This window comes from Canis aureus, chromosome 1 (genome assembly GCF_053574225.1).
Source record: "Canis aureus isolate CA01 chromosome 1, VMU_Caureus_v.1.0, whole genome shotgun sequence".
Lineage (NCBI taxonomy): Eukaryota > Metazoa > Chordata > Mammalia > Carnivora > Canidae > Canis > Canis aureus.
The window spans coordinates 1,215,520-1,236,459 of record NC_135611.1 but is presented as its reverse complement, the minus strand read 5'-3'; the positions used below and the strand labels follow the sequence as shown (position 1 = coordinate 1,236,459).

Genomic DNA, 20,940 nt, shown 5'->3' with positions numbered 1-20,940 from the left:
TTTGAGCACAGCTCACATGCGGCTGGTTCACTTTTCCTTCAAGAAACGCATAGTTTCTGACTGTGAACAAATTTCCTTGATTATTTTCCACCAGAAGGAAAGGACATCTTTTAGATGAGGAAGGATAGTGAATATATAGGGTGGCGGCTTCAATGCTCAACAGATTAGAGAGAATTCCAGAGTCTGGAGAAGATGGGGTATAGGAGCCGGTGGTGGCGCTCGGGGTAAACAAGTCGGCTGTCCTCTGGAAGCTGCGATACATTGTGTTCCTGGGAAGCCCGCCACTGGGGCCTGCGGGGTGCGGCGCTTCTGCTTCGAGGCCCTCGCCGGCCCAGCTGGGTGCCGCACCCTGAGACCCAGCCTTGGGCAGACCTGCTGGCAGGAGAGCTGTGTCTAGGCCTAGCGGGAGTGTCTGGATGGGGCCACCCTTCCCAGTGAGGTTGGCATCTGGGCCCATCGGTCATGTCTGGGCTCACGCCCTTTCCCAGGAACTGCGACATTATTTTGCAGCAAAGGACATGTGACCCGGGAAGGCAGGCAGCTCTGAGCCCAGGGGCGCGACAGAGGTGGTTTCTCCTGTTTCCAGACGCAACACATGCAGGTGTAAGTTGCCTATCACCGCCTCCACCACGGGAGACTTGGAGACAGAGGTTAAAGGGAAGCATGCACTGTCCACCTCCTGTGAGACCCGCCCTCCAAGGTGATGGCCCCCGACTACGAGGACCGTCCTCCACTGGCGGTGTTTGCATGTGTCGGCTTCACTTATGTCTCATGTTTCTGCTGGTGCTGCATGTATTCTGTGTGGATTTGTCAGTGTGTGTCCACGTGTCCTTCTGTGGTTGGCCACGTGGACTGTTTCTAACTTCCCAACTTTCTAAATGCCCCAAAGTACCCCTAATACATGTTTTCATACATAAATGCTTGAAACTTTGCACTGGGTCAAAAGGTAAGGACGCTGGGGGCTCTTGATACATATCAAGTGGTTTCTCAGGAACCACCTGTGCAGTGCAGCCCGTGGAACGTCTGGCTTGGGAGGTGGGTTTGAGGCCCGCATCTGGTGCAGCACTCAGTGGGAAATCTGCCAGAGACTCTCTCCCTGTGCCCCTCCCCCCCCACTGTCTTTCTCTCTCTCTCTCTCTCTCTCTCCTCCCCCCTCTCAAATAAATAAATAGATCTTTAAGAAAAACACTGCTTCAAGGGAAGTTGTGCAGCTGCATCCTCTTCACGCACCACCCTCCACGGCACGCTGGCATCAACTCTATCCTCTGCCTCAGATCCCCACAGCCAGCGTCCTTTTGCTGTAGGAGTGATGCCCAGTCTCATGAGATAGCCTCGCAGGAAGCAGTAGTGAGCAAGCCTATGCGCTGCTGTCGGCCACTGTCCCTGGGCCTTCAGTTGTGCATGCAGGTGCGTGCACACACGTGTCCGTGTACAGGAGGTACCGGTTACCTGTGTGTGTTCCCAGAGACCGGTGCTGCCCCCGGGAAGGCTGGCCCCCAGCGCTGCCTTCTCATTCTGGGGTCGGCCTGTCTGTGGCCCGTTGTGTGCCCCATCTTGGTGTGGGCTTCTTCACAGGCCACCACATACGTCGTGACCCTGGACTTGCCTCCAGCCCCGGGACCACCCAGCCACATAAGCACCGCCGTGCAGGGTCCGTCGTCCTCAGGGCTGTCTGTGGTGGGGCCGCACATGTGTTATGTTAGGAGACAGCATGCGGAGTGAGCTGGGTCCACAGAAAGTGAGAAAATGTGTCTCTACCCTCTAAAGTCTCAAGTGTGGTCATGGGGAGGAGCTGTGGGCACATACAATAGATCCGCACACTCATACATGCATACATGTGAGCCTGGTGGGTGGTGGAGAGCTTAGGCAAGTTGCCAGCCATGTCCTGACGAGCAGATGCTCCTCCAGGCCTGGCTCAGCACTGAGGAGACGCCCAGAGGACGTCCCCACAGGGTCTGACCTGCGAGGTCTGAGCTGGGCTGTCTGTGCGTCACCGTCTTGTTTGAGTCAATCTTCCTGATGTCTGTGTGAGGGGGGACATGCATGACCTGAAAACTCACCCAGGGCGCCTCTGAGCCTTGTCTCCACCGAGCATGGGAGCCTGTGACCTCTGAGAGCTTGGTCACCTCCCAAGACAACAGGCAGCCTGAGAAGCCTTCCATCCGTGCTTGGCCCCCTGTTGCCCCACAGAGCGGTCCTGCCCCATAGGCCACCCATCAGTAGGCCTTGCAAGATCTCATGGGTGTCTGTCTCCTGAGTGCATCCAGTGCACGACCCTGGGCTTGGGGATTATTCTGGACCCTTCAGGCCTGGAGAGGGAGAAGCCATCTGTCCCCCCAGGAGCTGGCACGGTTAGTACCTATAGGAGGAGGCTTCTCTGCTGCCCTTGCAGCATTTCCACCAGCAAAGTGACCTCTTGCTCCCCTTTCTGGTGCCGGCAGTTTCCTGAGACCGTGTGGTGACATCTTTCAGGCTGTGGCCAGAAGTAAGGGCTCATGAGCCTCCTCAGGTGAGTGAAGGTGAAAGCAGCGCTGCTTTGGGGCCAGAATTAGAAATTACTAACAAATAGGAGTTTGCATCGTTTCCTTTCCCTTGTGGGTCCCAGCGGCTGACACGTTCCTGGATGCTCATGTAGGGCATCAGGCTGCCACCAGAGCGGCTGTCACTCATCTGTTCCTAAGTATAGTGTTGGAATCACCCTACCCTGGGGCCACCTGGACAGGACTTTGGGGAGACTCCCCAGCCTTCATGCTAGAGCCAAGGAAGAGCCCAGAGCCTGGCAGGCTCAGGCCCATGGGCCTCCCCTGGCCGTCCCGGCCCTGCGCCCCAGGCCTGAACATGCAGATGTGGCTTTGTGGCGAGGGCTGCACCCGGGACACACTCCAAGCCGTCTCCAGCATCTCTGCTGCCCCTGGTGTGTGGCCTGAGTCACTCTCGCAGGCGTTCGATCTCCCTGGGGGAGCATGACGGGCATCTGAGCTTTACGACCTCTCACACACACGACGCACTTAACCTTCACAAACATCCTGAAGCAGTTGTGTTTAGTTTTATAGATAAGAAACTGCGTAATGAGTTCAGGGTCACCTGTATCTTAAGCTGATGACAAAGACGAATTTTCTGACTCAAAATCTACTCTCCCAGTTTGTCCCTGGCTGGTGGCCCCTCCCTGACTGTTCTCTCACTTTGGGCACATGGCCATGGCCCCTGTGGGGCTGGCCCTCCTCACACCACGGCCAGAAAAGCTGGTCCTTCTTCGCCGCCCCAGATCCGACCTTGCAATTGTACAAGAGAGCCCGGTGCACTGCCCCCAGGTCCATAGACGCCCGGGCACTGCAGTGCCTTGGGGGCCTCCGTCCTACCCTCCCTCCAGTGAGGAGGGCCTTATGTCCATGGGGCCTTATCTCATATGGTGCCCACGGCGTTCTGCCCTAGATGGGAAGCCTGTTCACTTCTTTTAGAAAACACAAGGGCTTTTCCCACGACGCTGACTGCCCTGGCCCCCCAGGCCCTGGAACTGCTTGGGTTGCAGTTCCTCCTCCACCCTGTGGGGACTGTACCTGCCGGGCTGGTGGGGCTGGCAGCTAGCTCATAGTTGGTGTCTGCTCCACCGGCGGCACCTGCATTCAGGCCAGCCTGGTGCCATGTTCAATCAGCCCTGCATGGCTGTCCTGTTCCTGAGCAGAAACGAGCCCCACCAGTCTCAAATCAATATAACTTACAAAATGGTATTAATTCTTTCAAAACTCCTAAGAAAAGACATTTCCAGGCTTGGGTGGTCTCACTAGGAAGTTCTACCTTTTTTTTTAAAGATTTTATTTATTTATTTATTTATGAGAGACACAGAGAGAGACAGAGAGAGAGAGAGGCAAAGACACAGGCAGAAGGAGAGAAGCAGGCCCCATGCAGGGGGCCCGACATAGGACTCAATCCCGGGACTTCAGGATCACATCCTGAGCCGAAGGCAAGTGCCCAACTGCTGAGCTACCCAGGCGTTCTTCTACCAAACATTCAAAAAGGAGTGAATTCTATCAACCATTCAACAAACAGGAGAGAACTCCTGATCCACTTTACGAAGTCACATTCCCTGAAGACGAAAGGAGAACACCCAGAAAGGAACCACAGGTCAATATCATCCATGACCTTAGACACAAAATCCTAAACACAATATTAGCAGATTGAATCCAGTGATGTATGGGGGTGCTGGACCGCATGAGATTTACTCCAGGCATGCACGGCTGGTTCAACATTCAGAGTCCACCATGTCCACAGAAGAGACACACCATCTCCTCAGTTGGTGCAGAAAAGCCTTTGATAAGATCCAACACCCACCTGTCATGAAAACTCCCAGAAAACTAGGCGTAGACATTCACCTGGATAAAGAGCATCTACAGAAGCCCTGAAGCTAAGAGCGTGCGGGGTGAAAGGGTGAGTGATTCCCCCCTCCCCCGAGAGCAGGAACAGGGCAGAGCTGTGCCCTCTCGCTATTGCTCAACCTGGTCCTGGACATTAGAGAAAACAGGAAAAGGATGGGCAGCCCTGGTGGCTCAGCGGTTTAGCGCCGCCTTCAGCCCAGGGCCTGATCCTGGAGACCCTGGATCGAGTCCCAGGTCGGCTCCCTGCATGGAGCCTGCTTCTCCCTCTGCCTGTGTCTCTGCTCTCTGTGTGTGTGTCTCTCTCATGAATAAATAAATAAAATCTTTAAAAAAAAGAAAAGGACATAACAGGGGTGCGGTCAGGCAGGAAGAAGGATAACATCCCTGTTTGCAGATAGCAGGACTGTCTACGTGGGAAATACCAGGGGAAGTTCCCCAAATCTCCTAAGCAGAAGGAAAGATGGGCCGTGTTCATGGATTGGAAGACTCTACAGTCTAGCTGTTTGCTCTCCCCAGCTGGTCTGTGAAGTCAATAAAACCTCTCTCAAGATCCCAACAAGAATTTCCGTAGATGCAGACAGCTGATCCTGAAATCCATGTGGACAGGCACGAGTGCTGACATCGTAGCTACAACAATCTCAAAACCCAGAAACAAAGTGTGAGTCCTAGCTGCCTGATATTCATGTTAATTATGTAGATCAAGGAGCCAGGGCCGATGACGCTGGCCGAGAGGCAGACAAATGCACACGACGGTGAAACCATTCGGACCCAGCCCAGAGTGTCCACCGATTCTTGACAGAGTTGAAGAGCCAGGTGAGCAGAGCAGCACAGCCTTTACAACAAGGATGGTGGAACAGCTGGTCATCTAGACGTGGGGGAAACCTCATCCTTCACCTCACACCTCATAGGAAAATCAGCTCAAAATGGATCACAGATTTAAGTGTAAAATGTTCAGCTACAAGATGTTTAGGAAAAAAATAGGCCACTCATACCTAGGGTTAAGCAGTTTTTAGACCTGAGGCAAAAAGCATGATCCATAAAAAGTAGACTTGATAAACTTGACCTCATCAGAATAAAAAAACTGCTTGTCAAAGGACCATTTAAGACCAGAAAAGGAAAAGCTAAGTGAGAGAAAGTATTGGTGAACTACACATCCAATAAAGGAACAAAATCTGTGATACATAAAGAATTCTCAAAACTCAATAGCTACACCCCAAAGAAACCCACAGATAAATAAAATATACAATAAATGAGCAAAATATGTGGAAAGACACTTCACTACAGAGGATATACAAAGGATGGAAGAAAAGTCGTCCCACAGCATTAGCCATTAGGGAAGTGCAAGTCAACACTGAAGGAGGTATCACCACACACTTGTCAAAGTGACTAAAATTAGAAAATACACACAACAAATACCAACGAGGACGTACAGACATGAGCACTCGTCAAGTCAGTCGTGGAGCTGCCCTGCGGCCTAGCCGCTCCTCTCTGGGCATCCATCCCACAGAATGACACCTGACGTGCACAGCCTGCACACCTGCTTGCTGTGGTCATGTGTGTACTAGTCCAGAGCTAGACATGACCCACATGTCCTGTGGTGAACAGCCATCCTGTGAGACGTCCTTGCCACGAACACTGCTCAGGCTCAGAAAGAGAGAGGTATTGATGCACCAGAGGTTTGGACCGATCTTCAGGGAGTGATGCTGAGTCAAGTAAGCCCATCATTCTGATGATTCCAATTTACATTATATTCTTGAACCGACAAAATTACAGAGATTGTGAACAGATTAGCCATCGCCAGGAGTTGAGGAGGCAGGGAAGGGAGGGACCTGCTGGTGCTAGATGTCCTAGTGGTGGAAATGTGGGGGAGCCAGGAGAGGACACAGAAGCCCTTTATATATTTCCTCAACCACTTGTGAACCTACTGATGTTTCAAAATAAATTTAATCTTTAGGACGCATGTGCAACTATTTCATATAAAACTTCGTAAAAGTGCTAAATGTCACCTTGAAAGTCACCTGTGAGGCTAGGATTGGATTTGAAGGGGCTGTGAGGGGGATGGTAAGGATGGACTGTCCCCTCCAGGTGCTGTTGGGGGGAGGGTATAGCGGGACGTGGACTGTCCCTTCCGGGTACTGTGGTCAATGTTGTCTACTACTGTGAAGGACCTTAGTTGGGGAGGAGGAAGGCTTTTCAGAGCTGGGCTTTGAACGTCAGGATGCTCCGTGTGTGGTGGAGGTGAGCATAAAATACGGTCAGTGATGCGCACAGCTGAGATGAGGACAGCTTCCCTTCTGGAAGGAGAAGCTGCCAGAACAGTGTGGACGAGAGTGAGGTGGATGAAGGAGATCCCTCATCATCTGTGCCTGGACTCCTGGGACAAGGAAGGAGGCGTGGGGTTCGACACAGTCCACCCAGTGCTCTGTAAGCAGACAGCACAGCCCAACCTGTCCCCCAACCAGGTCCTCCGCCGTCCTGTTCCCGTCCACGTCTTCAGAGCAGAGGGCAGCCGTGGTCAAGGAATCTGAGGATGCATGACCCTGGCCGGGGAGGTCTCATACCTTGCTGTGGGTGGCCCCCTGGAGCCCCGCTCCCAGAGCCCAGCAGCTTCTGTGTGGGGACAGCGGGCCTCAAGCAGGGGCTCCCGGGGCTGCCCGCCGCTGGTGATGGGGTGACAGGCATTCTCCTCCCTCCACTGTGTTGCACACCTGAGGTTCACCCTCCCGGGGTTTGGGTTCTAACTGAACATGAGTTTTCACAAGGATGAACCTCACCTCATTCAGGTGAGTCACAGACGGGAACAGGAAAGACCAGCACGGGTTCTTGCATGTGCTTAAGGCACAGAGCTGCGGCCTGGCTGGGCCACCTTCTTCCGTGGTGATCCGCTGACCTGTGAGGGGGCTGCGCGGCGGGGGGTGACCCAGAGGACAGGGGTGGGGTGCGGGGGCGGGGATGGGGGGTGCTCCTTGCCACTGGGCCTACAGGCGGCCTCGGGTGGCAGCGAGTGTCCTTCTGCTCAGCCGTCAGCTCCGGGGCCCTGGACACGTAGGGGCTGCACACCTGATGTGCCATCTGCAGTTCTGGGGTCTCCCTCCCTGCCCGCCCCCCCCCCCGGGGGGTCAGTGGCCATGCGGGCCATTAACACCATGTGGATGGTGTGGGAATGAGACATTTGAGTTATTTCAACCCATTGATTATTTTCCGAATGTGGATAAAGGGCCTGTTTCAAATTGAATGCAAGGCTGTTACTACACGTGTTTGTGGTTGAAGATTGTGTCTTCAGCTCTTTGTCATGGGTGCTAAACTGATCCCCCTGCAGAGGTCCTCACAGCCCCACAGGGGAAGCTGGGGAGCCCTTGCTGACCTCCCCACAGGGGAGGGATGGGCAGGGCAGCCCAGCCTGGGGACAGGAAGGAGCACAGACTGATGGCTGCACTCCTACAGGATTTGCAGCAAATGCCCAGGCATGGGCAGGTGGTGCTGCGGCCCCTTGGCCCCTTCACACCACATTGTCCCCTGCAGCTGTCACACAGCTATCACATGGCTGTCACAGGCTTGCGTGGTCAGCAGGTGCTGGGTGGTCATGTCAGGGGGCACATGAGCTTCCCAGGATGTCCTGTCCTGTGTCCTTGCCCATCGTCTGCCCACACCCTCTGCCAGTCCCTCTGCCCTACCGTTGTTCCCGCACTCCCTCAGTTCTCATCCTGGACCCCACCCCAGGGCTGTGGGGGTCCCCAGGTGGTGGGTGGCAGCCACCCTGCAAGAGGGACCTGAGGCCACAAACAGGATGGTGCACTTCCCAGAGTGAGAGCTCCCTGTCACTGGTGGAGGTGGAGGGGGGAGGTGGATGTGCAGGGCTAGGGCCCAGCACAGAGGAGGCAAACTCGGGTATCCAGAGCCTCAGAGGAGCCAGAGGGACTGTGGTGAGCCCCCCTCCTCCACTGGCAGCCACAGGAAACCCCTGAGCGGCGGGGAACTGCAAGAATCCTGAGGCATCCGAACAGTGCAGTTGCTGTGAGCTTGTCACCCATGAGCTGTGTGGGCCGTGAGCATTGGGAGCCATGGGCCGGGGGTTGTGGTGTCGGAGCAGGACTGCTGCAGGCTGAGCTCGGCCACCATGCGGAGGTTCTGGAGCCTTGGGGACCCTGAGGTGACCTCTGCACGAGGACCCGGGAGGCACAGAAGAGAGGGACGGGGACTGGCCCCCCAGGCCTGTCCTGCAGTGCCCATATGAGCATGGGCCGTGCCGTGTGTCCTGGGAACTATGAGCAGGCAGCCTGAGACCCGGGCCTCCCAGCCAAGCACCGAGCCCTGTGAGGGCCACCATGCGCACTGCCACCGGGAGGGGAAGCAAGCCGCACCGGGCCAGGCCCTGTGAGGAATCCAGCATGCTCCGTTGGCCATGATCCCCGTTGTCCGTACGGTAGTCAGCGATGAGATCAGAAGCGGCGACATGGCTCTGGAGAGGGTTTTACTGTAAAACACGCAGACTATGAGGTCAGTAAGCATCCAATGCAGGAACAGGACCACACTCAGGCCCCCCGTGGCCCCCTCTGGGCCGCTCTCTGCCTCCCCACTGGGCCCCTGCTCCCAATCCAGTCCATGCACACCTGCCACCCCAGCCCCAGCCCCGGCAGCTGCTTCCTGGCCATTGCCTCCTCTTGGAGGCACCATGTCCGCTGCTGTGAATGATGCTTCTATGAACATGGGTGGCCAAATATCTGGGTTCTTGTGGGTAAGAACCCGGATGTGGGGTAGCTGTGGGCTCCGATGGCAGTTCGGGTCTTAATGTTTTGAGACACCCCCGTGTCGTGTCCATGGTACCCGTATCACATCATATTCCCAGCACCCCAGGCTCCCAGTTTCCCCCACCAACACCTGAGGGGCTTCCTGCGGCTGTTTGCTTATTTGTTTTATTTCAAAACCATCCTAAAGCATATGAAGCGGTGTCTTTGATTCCGATGTCTGTCTCTCCAGGGCTCGGGGCCATCACAGCGTCCCGTCGCGCGTGCTGGCTATCCCTGTGTCTTCCTTGGGGAAATGCCCGTTTACACACTTTGCCCGTTCTAAGACTTCTGTGTCACTGCGGATTCCCCGGGCTTGTGCAGCATTCTAGGTGTTGAACATTCCCTGCCTCCAGTCTGATCTGCGAGTTCTTCACTCTGCGGAGGCTGGTGTTTGATCAAGTACACGTAACCTCTCTTCTCCTCTGTTCCTTACTTGTCTGGTGTCATATCCAAGAGCTCATTACCAGTCCAGCGCCGTGACAATGTACCCTGGGTTCTACAGTGTTGGCTCTCACATTCACGTCTTTGATGCATTTCGAGGTGATTCCCTCACCTGCAGTAAGACGACGGTCTAAGCTGTTCGTTCTGCGCATGGATGTCTGGCTCCCCAGCTCCATAGAGTCGCCTTGGTGCCCTGCAGACAATTGTGTGACCACATGTGGTGTACAGGTCTCGGCCCCTGCTCCATCCCTAGGGCCTGTACATCTGCCTTGATGCCAGGACCACCCCCCGTTTGCAGTGTGAAATCAGGAAGTGCGAGATCTCCAACTTTGTTCCTTCTCAAGATTGTTTTGGCTGCTTGGAGACCTCATGTGAACTCGGAGGTGGATTTTCTGTGTTGGCAAGCACATGTTGTTGGGACTTGGACAGGGGGCGTTGAGTCCAGGTCGTTCTATGGGTGTAGATGACCTGGTACCATAAGTCTCCACTCCACGAATGCAGGGTATGCTTCCTAGTTCCTGCAGCCTTTGTAGGGAAGAAGACTTACCTCCTTGCTCAGGTGTAATCCTATGTATTTCATTCTTTATTGTGCTATGTACATGGAATACTTTTCTGTTTACAGTGGCCGGGGCCTTGTGGGGTCTGGGGTTCCGGGGCCCCTCCCCACATGCTCCTAGCCTCCCTCATGATGCTTCTGCCATGAGGTCCTCAGGGCTTTACAAGCACAGACAGAGATCCCTCCAACCCTCCCCCAGTCCAGTGACATCTCCCCAGGTCCAGTGACATGAGGACCCCCATTGGGACACTGTCCACTGGGCTCCTTGTCCCTAGTGCCCCTGGGCCACCCAAGGACAAGCTCCTGGATAAGAACATGTACCTGGCACAAACACTCTCCAGGAGGGTCTTGGCTGTCATGGGTAAAGGGGTGGCATTCACTGACCCCGTGGGCCTCGCACCTGACCTGCTGAAAGGGGGGGTGGGGAGTGACTTTGCAGGAGCAGGAAGTTGTCCCTACGTAACTCATTCTTATCCGTAGCACCTATAGATGGAAGAGAAGGGAGAAACAAACTTCCTGCTGCTGATGGGAAACAGCATTTCTTTCAAAACTTTTGTTTTCTGCTGAAAATCACAGCAACTGACACACAAATGATCTAGAGCCATAGGAAGGTGTCTCATCCAGGGCCCTGATGGTGCCATGGAGGGCACCCTGTGCTTTCAGGAGCAGGTAGATGGCCTGACGCCAGGAGACATGGACGCCAGCACCAGCCCCGTCACTTGGAACAGCTCCGACCTCCAGAAGCCTTCTGGGCCCAAGGCAGAGACGCTTCTCCTGGCGGAAGTGTCTGGAAGGCACCTCCTTGCAGGCAGAGCTCAGGGCACATGGGGTGTTCAGGGCAAGCCACTTCGCAGTTGGCCAGAGATGAGTCTCTGGCAGCCCTGCCACTGAGAGGAGCCCCTTGGTGGCCATGAGGCCATGGCCCCCAGGTCTGGCCAGGCTGCTGGGTCACTGAGGACACACGGTCCACCCCCTTGCAGCACAGGGCCCACCTGGCCAGGGTAGATGCTCCCAAACATCGGTGTGTCTGGTCAGAAACGGACACCATTGGCTGCCGTGAACTACATGCTATGAATGACGTGCCGTGAATGATGCTCCGTGAACACCTGGTGGAGGCCATGCGTGTTCGCCTAGGAGTAGAGTTGCTTGGTTGCACATTACTTCTGTTTAATTTTTTGAGGATCCGCTAGACTATCTTCATGGCGGCTGCAACCACTTACACCTCACAAGGCACCCAGGGCGCAGGTTCCTCCAGCGCCTCACCTATGCCTCTGGTTGTCTATCTTTCTGACTCAGCCATCCCAGCTGTTGAGAAGTGGGGTCTCTGGCGGTTGTGATTTGCATTTCCCCAGTAGCTGATGCCGTCGAGCATCTTTCCAGGTATTTATTGGCCATATGTGTGTCTTCTCTGGAGAAATGTCTATTCCAGTCGTTTGCCCATTTTTGAACTGGTGGTCTTCTTGTTGAGCTGTAGGAGCTTTTACATTCTCCCAATATCAAGTCCTTACTAAATCCATGACGTGAAAGCGTTTCCTCCACTCCATGGGCTCGCTGTCGACATGCCTTTAATTGCGCAAAGGTCTTTGATCTGATTTTCCTTTTGTTGCCTGTGCGTCCGTGTCATGGGTAAGAAACCATTGCCAAACTCAACGCTGGGAAAGTCTGACACTATGTTGTTTCTAAAAGTTTTAGGGGATCCCTGGGTGGCTCAGCGGTTTAGCGCCTGCCTTTGGCCCAGGGCGTGATCCTGGAGTCCCGGGATCAAGGCCCGCATTGAGCTCCCGGCATGGAGCCTGCTTCTCCCTCCTCCTGCGTCTCTGCCTCTCTCTATATAGGTCTATCATAAATAAATAAAAATAAATACATCTTTAAAAAAATAAATAAAAGCTTTATAGTTTTAGTTCTTGAAGTTAAATTATTGATCTACTTTGAGTTAAGTTTTATATGTGGTGTGAGGAAGGGGTTCATGTTCACGCATTTGCACATGGATGTCAGTTTCCCCAAAGTGTTTGTTGACAAGGCTGGTTTTTTCCACATTGAGTGGTCTTGGCACCTTGCCTAAAATCAACTGACCATGGGGCACCCGGGGGCTCAGGTGGAGGAGCGTTTGCCTTCGGCTAAGGTCATGACCCCAGGGTCCCCAGATCGAGTCCTGTGTCAGGCTCCCTGATCAGTGAGGGGTCTGTATCTCCCTACTCCCTTTCCCCCCACTTGTGTGCATGTTCTCCCCTCAAATAAATAAATAAAATATCTGAATAAATAAGTAACTCCCACTGGCCATAGATGTGAGGGTTTATTTCCAGACTTCTGTTAAATCGATAGGATAGGTGGGGATGCGCTGGTCTGTGAGCCAGGATCACACTTTGACAGTGGTTACAGTGGTTACTGTAGTAATAACCAGTACAGTACAGTGGTTACAGTAGTACAGTGGTTACTGTACTTTTTCATATGTTTTTAAATTGGGGAGCATAAGACCTCAACTGTGTCATTCTTTTCAAGATTGTTTTTGCAATTCAGAGTCCCTGGTGTTCCACGTGAATTTTAGAATAGGTTTTTTTTTCTATTTCTGGAAAAAACGCTGTTACGATTTTGATGAGCCATCCTAGAGGCGGGCTGAACATCCTGGTAGGCTTTGTCTTCAAGGAAATCGCGGCACTGATATTTGAGGGAGAGTGTGACACTTTCAGTAAAACTTGTTAAATCCAGGGCAGCCTGGGTGGCTCAGTGGTTTAGCGCCACCTTCAGCCCAGGGCATGATCCTGGAGACCCAGGATGGAGTCCCACGTCGGGCTCCCTGCATGGAGCCTGCTTCTCCTTCTGCCTGTGTCTCTGCCTCTCTCTCCATGTGTCTCTCATGAATAAATAAATAAAATCTTTAAAAAAAAAAAAAAACTTGTCAAATCCAGATGCAAGGCATGTCTCATCCCGGTGCCCAGGGTTGAAGCAGGAAAAGATTTAAAAAACTTCTCTGTTTGAACTATTTTAGATTTAGAGAAATAGGGATCCCTGGTGGCTCAGCAGTTTAGTGCCTGCCTTCGCCCTGGGGTGTGATCCTGGAGTCCTGGAATGGAATCCTGCATTGGGCTCCCTATATGGAGCCTTCTTCTCCCTCTGCCTACGTCTCTGCCTCTCTGTGTGTCTCTCATGAATAAATAAACAAAATCTATTTAAAAAAAAAAAACAATATAGAGAAATGCAGCAGGATTAGCTCAGAGCTTCCTCACCCAGCTGCCATTGGGTCACATCCTAGGTGACGATGACTCGTGACCCAGGCAAGGAGCATCATTGCCCACGAGCATCTGGGCCCCGGGACCCCTCAGGTTCCCACGGCCCCCCGCAGGCCTGCAGCCCTCCCTACATATCCAGATGTCCGTGGGGTGGGGGCTGCTCGGCCGCAGGAGCATGACCACCCAGGCCCTCGGCCTCCCTCGGACCATGCGAGGCGGAGTTGCACTGATTCTGCAGGATGTGAGGGCAACATGGAGACCGCCAGGCTCCCAGGAGTTCTGGCAGGACAGGAAGGTGCTCAGAGGGGCCCGTGTCCTCCGCCCCATGGTGGCCCATCCTCCCTCCTCCTCCTCAGGCTCACCCGTCCTCAGTTCCCCCTGCATCAGCAGACAGATGCATGTGTGCTTCTTACACACCAAGTGTGTCATGCTGGATCTGCCTTTACTGCTGACACGGTCCCCACGGTCCACCCAGGAGGTCGACCCTGCGCACCAGGCCAAGCTGACCTTCCTCATCCCCCACAGCTGAGTGGACCTGCCTCAGTCGTCCAGCGTTTGGTCGCCCCGTCGTGAGGCCGGTCCCCATGTTCTGCGGCGAGCGGCCCGGGCACTTCTCGTGGGTCCCCCTCCCCACTGGCACCCACCCGCACTCCAGCCCCGGGGCGAGCCACAGTCCCCACAGCTGGCCAGTGCTGCGGCCGCATGTCCCCAGGCTCCCAAGTGTCATGGCTAAGAAACAACGTCCGGGTGTTGGTGGCCCCAGTTCCCCTGCTTCTGGCTGAGCTAAAAGGTCCTTGAGTCTGAGAGCCGTTGCTGTCCCCGTGGAGTGGCCTCTTCACGGGTTCAGCCCACTTCTCGGTGTGGTTTGTCCCTTGTCCCTCAGGCCTGAGAGTTCTTCCCCTGCCAGCTTTCCTTTCCAGGGGCTCCTGGCTATTCTCGCGCCTTTGGCGTCTCGCGTCGCGGGACTAACTGTAAAACGGCTTGCTCTGTTTTTTACTGGGATCGAATTGAACGTATGGATCAACCTCGGGAGGAAAACCTTCGGGCTAAATGCTGTGCCGTCCTTGGCAAGAGGGGAGCGTGCACCCCGTGCGCCCCGTTCTACCCTCGTGATTCTGGAGGGCTCCCCCGTGGAACACGTTCCTGCACATGCAGTCCTCGCTCGTTGCTGTTGCGAAAGCCCCTCTCAACCCCGCGGCCGCTGGCCCTCGTCATGTGAAGGAAGCTTTCCACCCTGCCGGCTGCCACTCTGCTCAGCTCTTTCCTCCAACATGTAAGTGTTTTACCGTAGGTTCCTGAGATTTTCCAAGTGCACGGTCACCTGCTCAGCAAGCAGAGACAGTTTTACCGCATGGGTGGGTCCCCAGGGATGGTGCTGGGTGCCAGCAGGTTGTGTGTCCCCCGCTCCCTGTCCTGGTGGGTGCCCTCCACGTGTCTCCACTGGACAAGACTCCGGGTTTGGGCCCTAATGGGTGGTGCATTGCCTGTGAGCTATTCCTCAACTTCTTGAGCGTCAGGTGCTTCCCAACATCCATGGAGATGATCGTGACTGTCTACCCCTAGGACTATTTCTGTCGTGTACAACATCAGGGGATTTCCTGCTGTTGACCCTGACTTGCGTTTCTGGAATGAATGCTACTTTTTCTAGTATTTTTAAAAGTCACATTCAGTTCTTCCTGTTTAATAATATTTGCTTAGATTTTTTTTGCACTGATTTTGTAAGTGATATTGGGCTGTAGTTTTCTTTCTTTGCAGTAATTGCGTTGGGTTTAAATATCAGTGTTTCCTCCTTCATGAGAGGGATGCAGAGGCCCTGGGACACTTCATCACATGTTGGGACTCTCTGGTCTCTTGGGTCGGGCCTTGGCACCTTCCATGCGGTGGTTCTTTTACATCTTCTTTGTTTCTTCAGGGGACATTGGTGTGTTTACATCTCTGACTCTCATGGGATCCACCTTGATAGACTGTGTTTCCTGAGAAAACTACGCATTTCCTCTAGGTTTCCAGCTTTATTTGCATGGAACACTGCCAACTGTCTCATAGTTTTTCTCTTCCATTTCAAAAGTTAATTTCTTGAATATAATCACATGGCTTAAAAAAGGGGGCGATAAAGAAGCTCGAGTGACAGGAAAGATCATCCTCCTAGGTCATCCTAGCATCAGTGTGTTCCTAGCGACATGTTACAGCATGTTGCCCACCTCAGGTTCCGAATCGGCTGATGTGTAGTTACAGGAGACCAGCTCTGTGCTGTTGCCGAGGGAACCACCCCCCCGTGGAAAGCAGCTTCCTTGCCTGAGAACTGCAGGGGCTCCGTGACTGAGGAGCCACCTGCTGCCTGATGCCCACTGATGCCAACTTGAAGAAAGTCCTTGGGGGTGAAAGGCTGGTGCAGGCTTCACACAAAGGCCAGTCACAGTGCCACAGTCAAGGGCTTCTGTCTCACCATATAAAGAACCACAGGATGGGACTCCCCCAAAGATCAGATGGTTTCATTCCTTTCCCGGCTGCTAACGTTGCTGGGTCCTCTGAAAAAGAAGAAAGTCAAAAGTAGGGATGCCTGGTGGCTCAGTGGTTGAGTGTCTGCCTTCAGTTCAGGGCATGCTCCCAGGGTCCTGGGATCGAGTCCCACGTTGGGCTCCCTGCATGGAGCCTGCTTCTCCCTCTGCCTGTGTCTCTGCCTCTCTCTGTGTCTCTCATGAATAAATACATAAAATGTTAAAACAAACAAAACAAACAAAAAACCAAAGCAGGATTGAAAACCATAGTGGAGAGAGCAGAGACGACGTAAATGCCCTGCCCACCCGTGTGCTGCCCACCATGGAAGCCTTTCCTTCCAGAAGTCTCCTTACGCATCTGCCCCAGGAAGAGGAGCCCATACAAAAGGCCAGTGTAGGTCCATGCAGTTGTGTAACCTGCTGCTCTTTGGGGTCACGTCCCTGGCATCCCTGCGCGGGGTGAATAGGGAGTCCTCAACAAGCCGCAGAGGAAAAGGCCCTGAGGCAGAGGCGCAGGCCATGGCTCGGAGCGCTGAGACGTGCCCCTCGGCTGCTGGGGGATGAGCCTGCAGGAAGGTTGGGGCGAGGCCGACAGTGTGGTCCCCAAACCTGCACAGGGCAGGTTTGCACCCTAAGCCCTTCACGTGAAGACTTGCTTCTACAGAGAGTGGGCAGCACCTGGCATCCTGGGGGTGCCGAACCCCTGTGAGGAAGCGAGGGTCAGGAAAGGAGGCCCCCCCCCATGGCCATGCTCTTGGCACCTTGGCCTGGTGACCGCAGTGTGTGCAGTTCCTCTCAGAAAGTTAAGTGATGTGTGTTCCATGCTGTTCCACAGACATGGCAATGATTAATTAATTGCTTGTTTTACAAAATTGATCTGAAAAGGAAATGACTAAATAAGAATTGTCATGATTGAAAAATAAAATTCAATTACCTGGAAACTTTGCTCACTGGCTATTCCCTGTGCACTCTCCATGGCATGCGAAGGGGCCCCACTAATCTCCTGGGGACACCACAGGGGTCTCAGGCCCTGAGCTCCAGCCCAGGGCCCCTGACCTACAGCACAGCAGCGAACCCCATGGTCGTGGAGCCAGAGCTTGGAGGAGCCTGGCATCTGGTGTGACAGCAGCCCTCCTCCCTCTTGGGTGCCGGGGACACTGATGGGCAGGCGTTGGGGCAGGGGACCTGCTGAACTGCCTAAGGATTTCAAACAAGCCCCTGTCCACTCCCCCTGTGTGTTCGGCTTTAAGAGCCTGGCTGTGCCAGAGCCGTGGCAGCTCAGTCCCAGCCCAGCGAGGGCTCCCTCCATGACAGGCAGGGGTTCAGGGACAGCAGCTCCCAGACTTGTCCATCTTGGGAATTATTTAGGCCATAAAAGCACTTTTTTGTTTTTTTTTAAACATTTTATTTTATTTTATTTTATTTCATTTTATTTTATTTATTTTAGAGAGAGAGAGAGCACTTGTGCAGATGGGTGGTGGGGTGCGGGAGGGCAGAGGGAGATGGAGAATCCTCCATAAAGCAGGGAGCCTGATGCAGGACTCGATCCCAGGACCTGGGATCACGCCCTGAGCCGAAGGCAGATGCTCCACTGCAGAGCCACCCAGAGGCCCCAAAGACCTTTTTTTAAATGTGGGTCATGTGTGTCACCATTACAGGCTGGAAACTGATGGACAGGGAAGAAGCCCCCAAGGACCTCGTGCCCTGGGGTCCGTGTGTCATGGAGGGTCCCGCAGGGCCGGGCCCCGTGTCCCACAGTCCATCACAGGTGAGAGCTGCTCCGAGTGGACTTGGGAAATGCTAGGAGGAAAGACTCAGCCCCCAGGGGTGTGAGCCGCCACGTAGGATGGCACTTCCTCGAACCTGGGGCCCAGACCCAGCGGGACACGCCGCCCAGCTGCCCCCTGCTCAGCACCCACTGCCTCAGAGTCTCTTCTCTGGGCTCCACCAGCAGAAATGCGGGTGTAAACAGCTGCCTCACAGACAAGTGGGGTTGACAGTCCGTCTGCAAACAGTGTACCAACTATGACCCTTTACCTTGGGGCACGAGCACCTCGACTGCCTGAAACAGGCTCCTCTAAATACAGGCAGGTGCCGCGTCCACACCAGGACGTGTGCTCAGATCGCAGACACTCACGGGGCCGTGGACTGGGGCCAGGCCATCTCTACACCAGCCTGGAGGGGCCAGGGGCACACCTGGGATCTGCCCCACCCCGCCCGGGAGACTGAGGCAGGCCGAGCAGGTGGGCGGCACAGCGACTCCTGGGCTGGTTCTCGGGGAAGGGAGGGGAGGAGATGGCTCTGGGCTCACGGGACAGGACAGGTGCGGGGCCAGGTGGTGGAGACCCCGATCCAGGGGGAGAGGGAGGGGATGCCATGCTGGGGGCCGTGTGGGGCTGACTAGCAGGAGCCCCAGAGGGACGGGGCCAGGGCCCAGGAGGATGGGGGCCTGTGCTGGAGCCTGGAGGCAATGCTTCTCACATCCCATAGTGTGCAACCTGAGCAGACAGGAGATGGGGAGAAGAAGGGGCAAAGCAGGGGGACAGGGCAGTTCCCAGGGTAGATGGGAGGGTGGTCTTGGGGGGAGGATGTTCAACAGCCATCGTGGTGTAGGTGGTAAGCAGATGGGATAAATCCTAACCTGCCCCTGGAAGGACAAGGTCTGTAACTGGGGGGTGGTGGCCCAGGTGACAGGGTGGAGGTCACAGCATCCAGGGACCCCCAGCTGATCCACCATGACAAGATCAAACACTGAAAACGTGCTGTGTCCTCACATCCTCTAACACATCACCGCCCAGCCAGGGTCCGGGGGTGCCCAGGGCTCAAGCCATGAAACATCCCACTCTTGGTTTTTAGTCAGGTCGTGGTCTCTAGGTCGTGGGTTCAAGGGTCACATCGGGCTTCCAGCTCAGTGGGGGGGTCCATGTCCCCCCCCCGCACCTCCCCCACTGGCTCGCTCTCTGTCAAATTAGTTGCATAAATCCTTTAAACAAAAATTAAAAAGTAATAAGACAAGGATTTGACCTATTTCAGGGATCTGCACGCGCTGGCAGAGGCGTTGACGGGACGGGATGGGACGGCGCCCCCTGTGGACGGCCACCTAGATGAGCCAGCGTGCAGGGACACCTGCCTGGGGTAAGGAGCAGGTCTTCCCACAGCGTCCCCCTCAGAGGACCAGAGGCTGAGTGGGTAAATGAAACCAGTCCCCGAGACAGTGCTGACTATGTGATGCTGCCAACACCCCGATTTCCTTGGAGCTGAAAAGAGGAGTGAGCAGGACGGTGGGCCTAGGGGCAGGACCTGGGCAGGACCCAGGCCACAAACAGGGCCACTCGGATGCTGGGGCTGCAGGACAGCTGCCTGCACCCCTGACGCCAGTAGGGGACCCCAGGTGCTCCCTCAGTTTGACCTCAAGAGCCTCAGGGAGAGCGGCAAAGCAATGACCTGGGGTCCGCCCACCCTGGCCTTTGTCCTGTGAGCCCTGAGGCTGCAGCCCACCTCACCCTCCCTCCATCCTCCCTCTGTCTGTATCCATGTCTGCCCATCCGTCCGTGGGGCAGAGCAGCAAACCCTGTGGAGCCGGAGCTGGAGTGGGAGCCACACTGTTTGGGGTCCAGCCCAGGATCCCACACTGAAGGCTGTGGGGGTCCAGGTGCCCACCACGCGTAGAGAGAGTCCCCAGCTGCCTCCCACACCTGCCCCCCAGGCTCTCCTTCCCCTCCCTCCTGTGCCCCCCTTCCCCTGCCCTTCGGGCCCTCCCTCCCCTCCTTTCCTCCATCCCCTCCCTCCCCTCTGTCCTCTGCCCCCCTGGGTCCCTCCTCTGCACCCCCTCCCACACCAGCCTGGGCCTCCCCCTTCTTCAGTCTTTGTTGCTCCTTCCCTCCTCCCTCTCCCCACTGCACTGTTCTCCAAACACCACCGGTCCCTCCATGTCCACTCTTACCTGGAGGAGAGCTAGACATCATGTCTTTCAGCCCTGGGTTTGCTACCCACACCCTGACCCCACAGGATTTGGGCAATGGGCCCCAGATGCACATGCATGAGGCCGAGACCCACAGGTGTCCCCTGACTCGGTCTGGGGTGCCTGCCTTGGCAGCGGGAGTCCAGGGACACAGCCCTGGGCCAGCGGGAGCTTCATGCACTCTGGCATCCGTCCTCTTCAGGCCCACCGTGTGCCCACTCTGACCCCCGGGCAAAGGCGGGGCCATGAGCCAGAACGTGTGGCATCCAGCTGGTCCCCTCGTCCATGTTCCCACCGCGAGTGCGTCCACTCCCCAACGGGGAGGGTAGAAGCCTAATTTCCTTAAGAACCGGTAGAGGAGGATGGTGTGTGACTGTCCTGCTGCCTCCGTGTTTCTCAGGCTCAACGGCCAGCTGAGGGTTTGTGGCGTGTAGCCTGACCTCTTGCTGCACTTTGTTTTGTTTTGTTTTGTTTTAAGATTTTATTCATTTATTCACAAGAGACACAGGGAGAGAGAGAGAGAGAGAGATTGAGAGGCAGAGACACAGGCAGAGGGAGAAGCAGGCTCCAAAGCAGGCTCCATGCAGGGAGCTGGATGTGGGACTCGATCCTGGGACTCCAGGATCACGCCCTGGGTGGAGGGCAGTGTTAAACCGCGACCACCCGGGCTACCCTCTCGCTGCACTTTGATGTGACCGTCGGCACCGCTGGGAGTTTCTCGTGTGCTTCTCACCATTTTCCTCTGACACATCTTGTGGTTTGGGGAGTGAGGAGGCAGGAGCTATGAACCAAAGTCGCCACAGCAGATTTAGGGGCCCACGTTCACTAGGACAGTCCACTGATGGGTGAAGGCTGAGCAGGCCAGAGAGCGCAACCAATGAAACTGGGCAGATCAGTGTAGACTCAGCTGTCCCGTCTGGCCCAGACCTGTGCACAGGAATCCAACAGGGCACATCACGCACAGCACAGCTGAGTCCTTGGCCGGGGCCACACTGCACCTCCATCCTGGGGCCACAGAGGCAGCTGTAACGTTAGATGGAGCGGGCCGGGGAGAAACGCCCTTGGGACCCACAGCAGATGATCAAGAGCACGAATGCCCA

At 55.2% G+C, this 20,940-nt stretch overlaps 1 protein-coding gene across 1 annotated transcript in view; it reads left to right on the top strand.

Annotated features, from left to right (window-relative positions):
* The first annotated feature begins 1,174 nt into the window (after nt 1-1,174).
* KCNG2 (potassium voltage-gated channel modifier subfamily G member 2) overlaps nt 1,175-20,940 on the top strand; it is a 56,321-nt gene continuing 36,555 nt past the window's right edge. Inside the window, 5 exon segments of the mRNA XM_077871427.1 lie at nt 1,175-1,407; nt 2,442-2,509; nt 14,292-14,657; nt 17,538-17,647; nt 18,913-19,014. The gene's annotated coding sequence lies outside the window, so the exon portion shown is untranslated.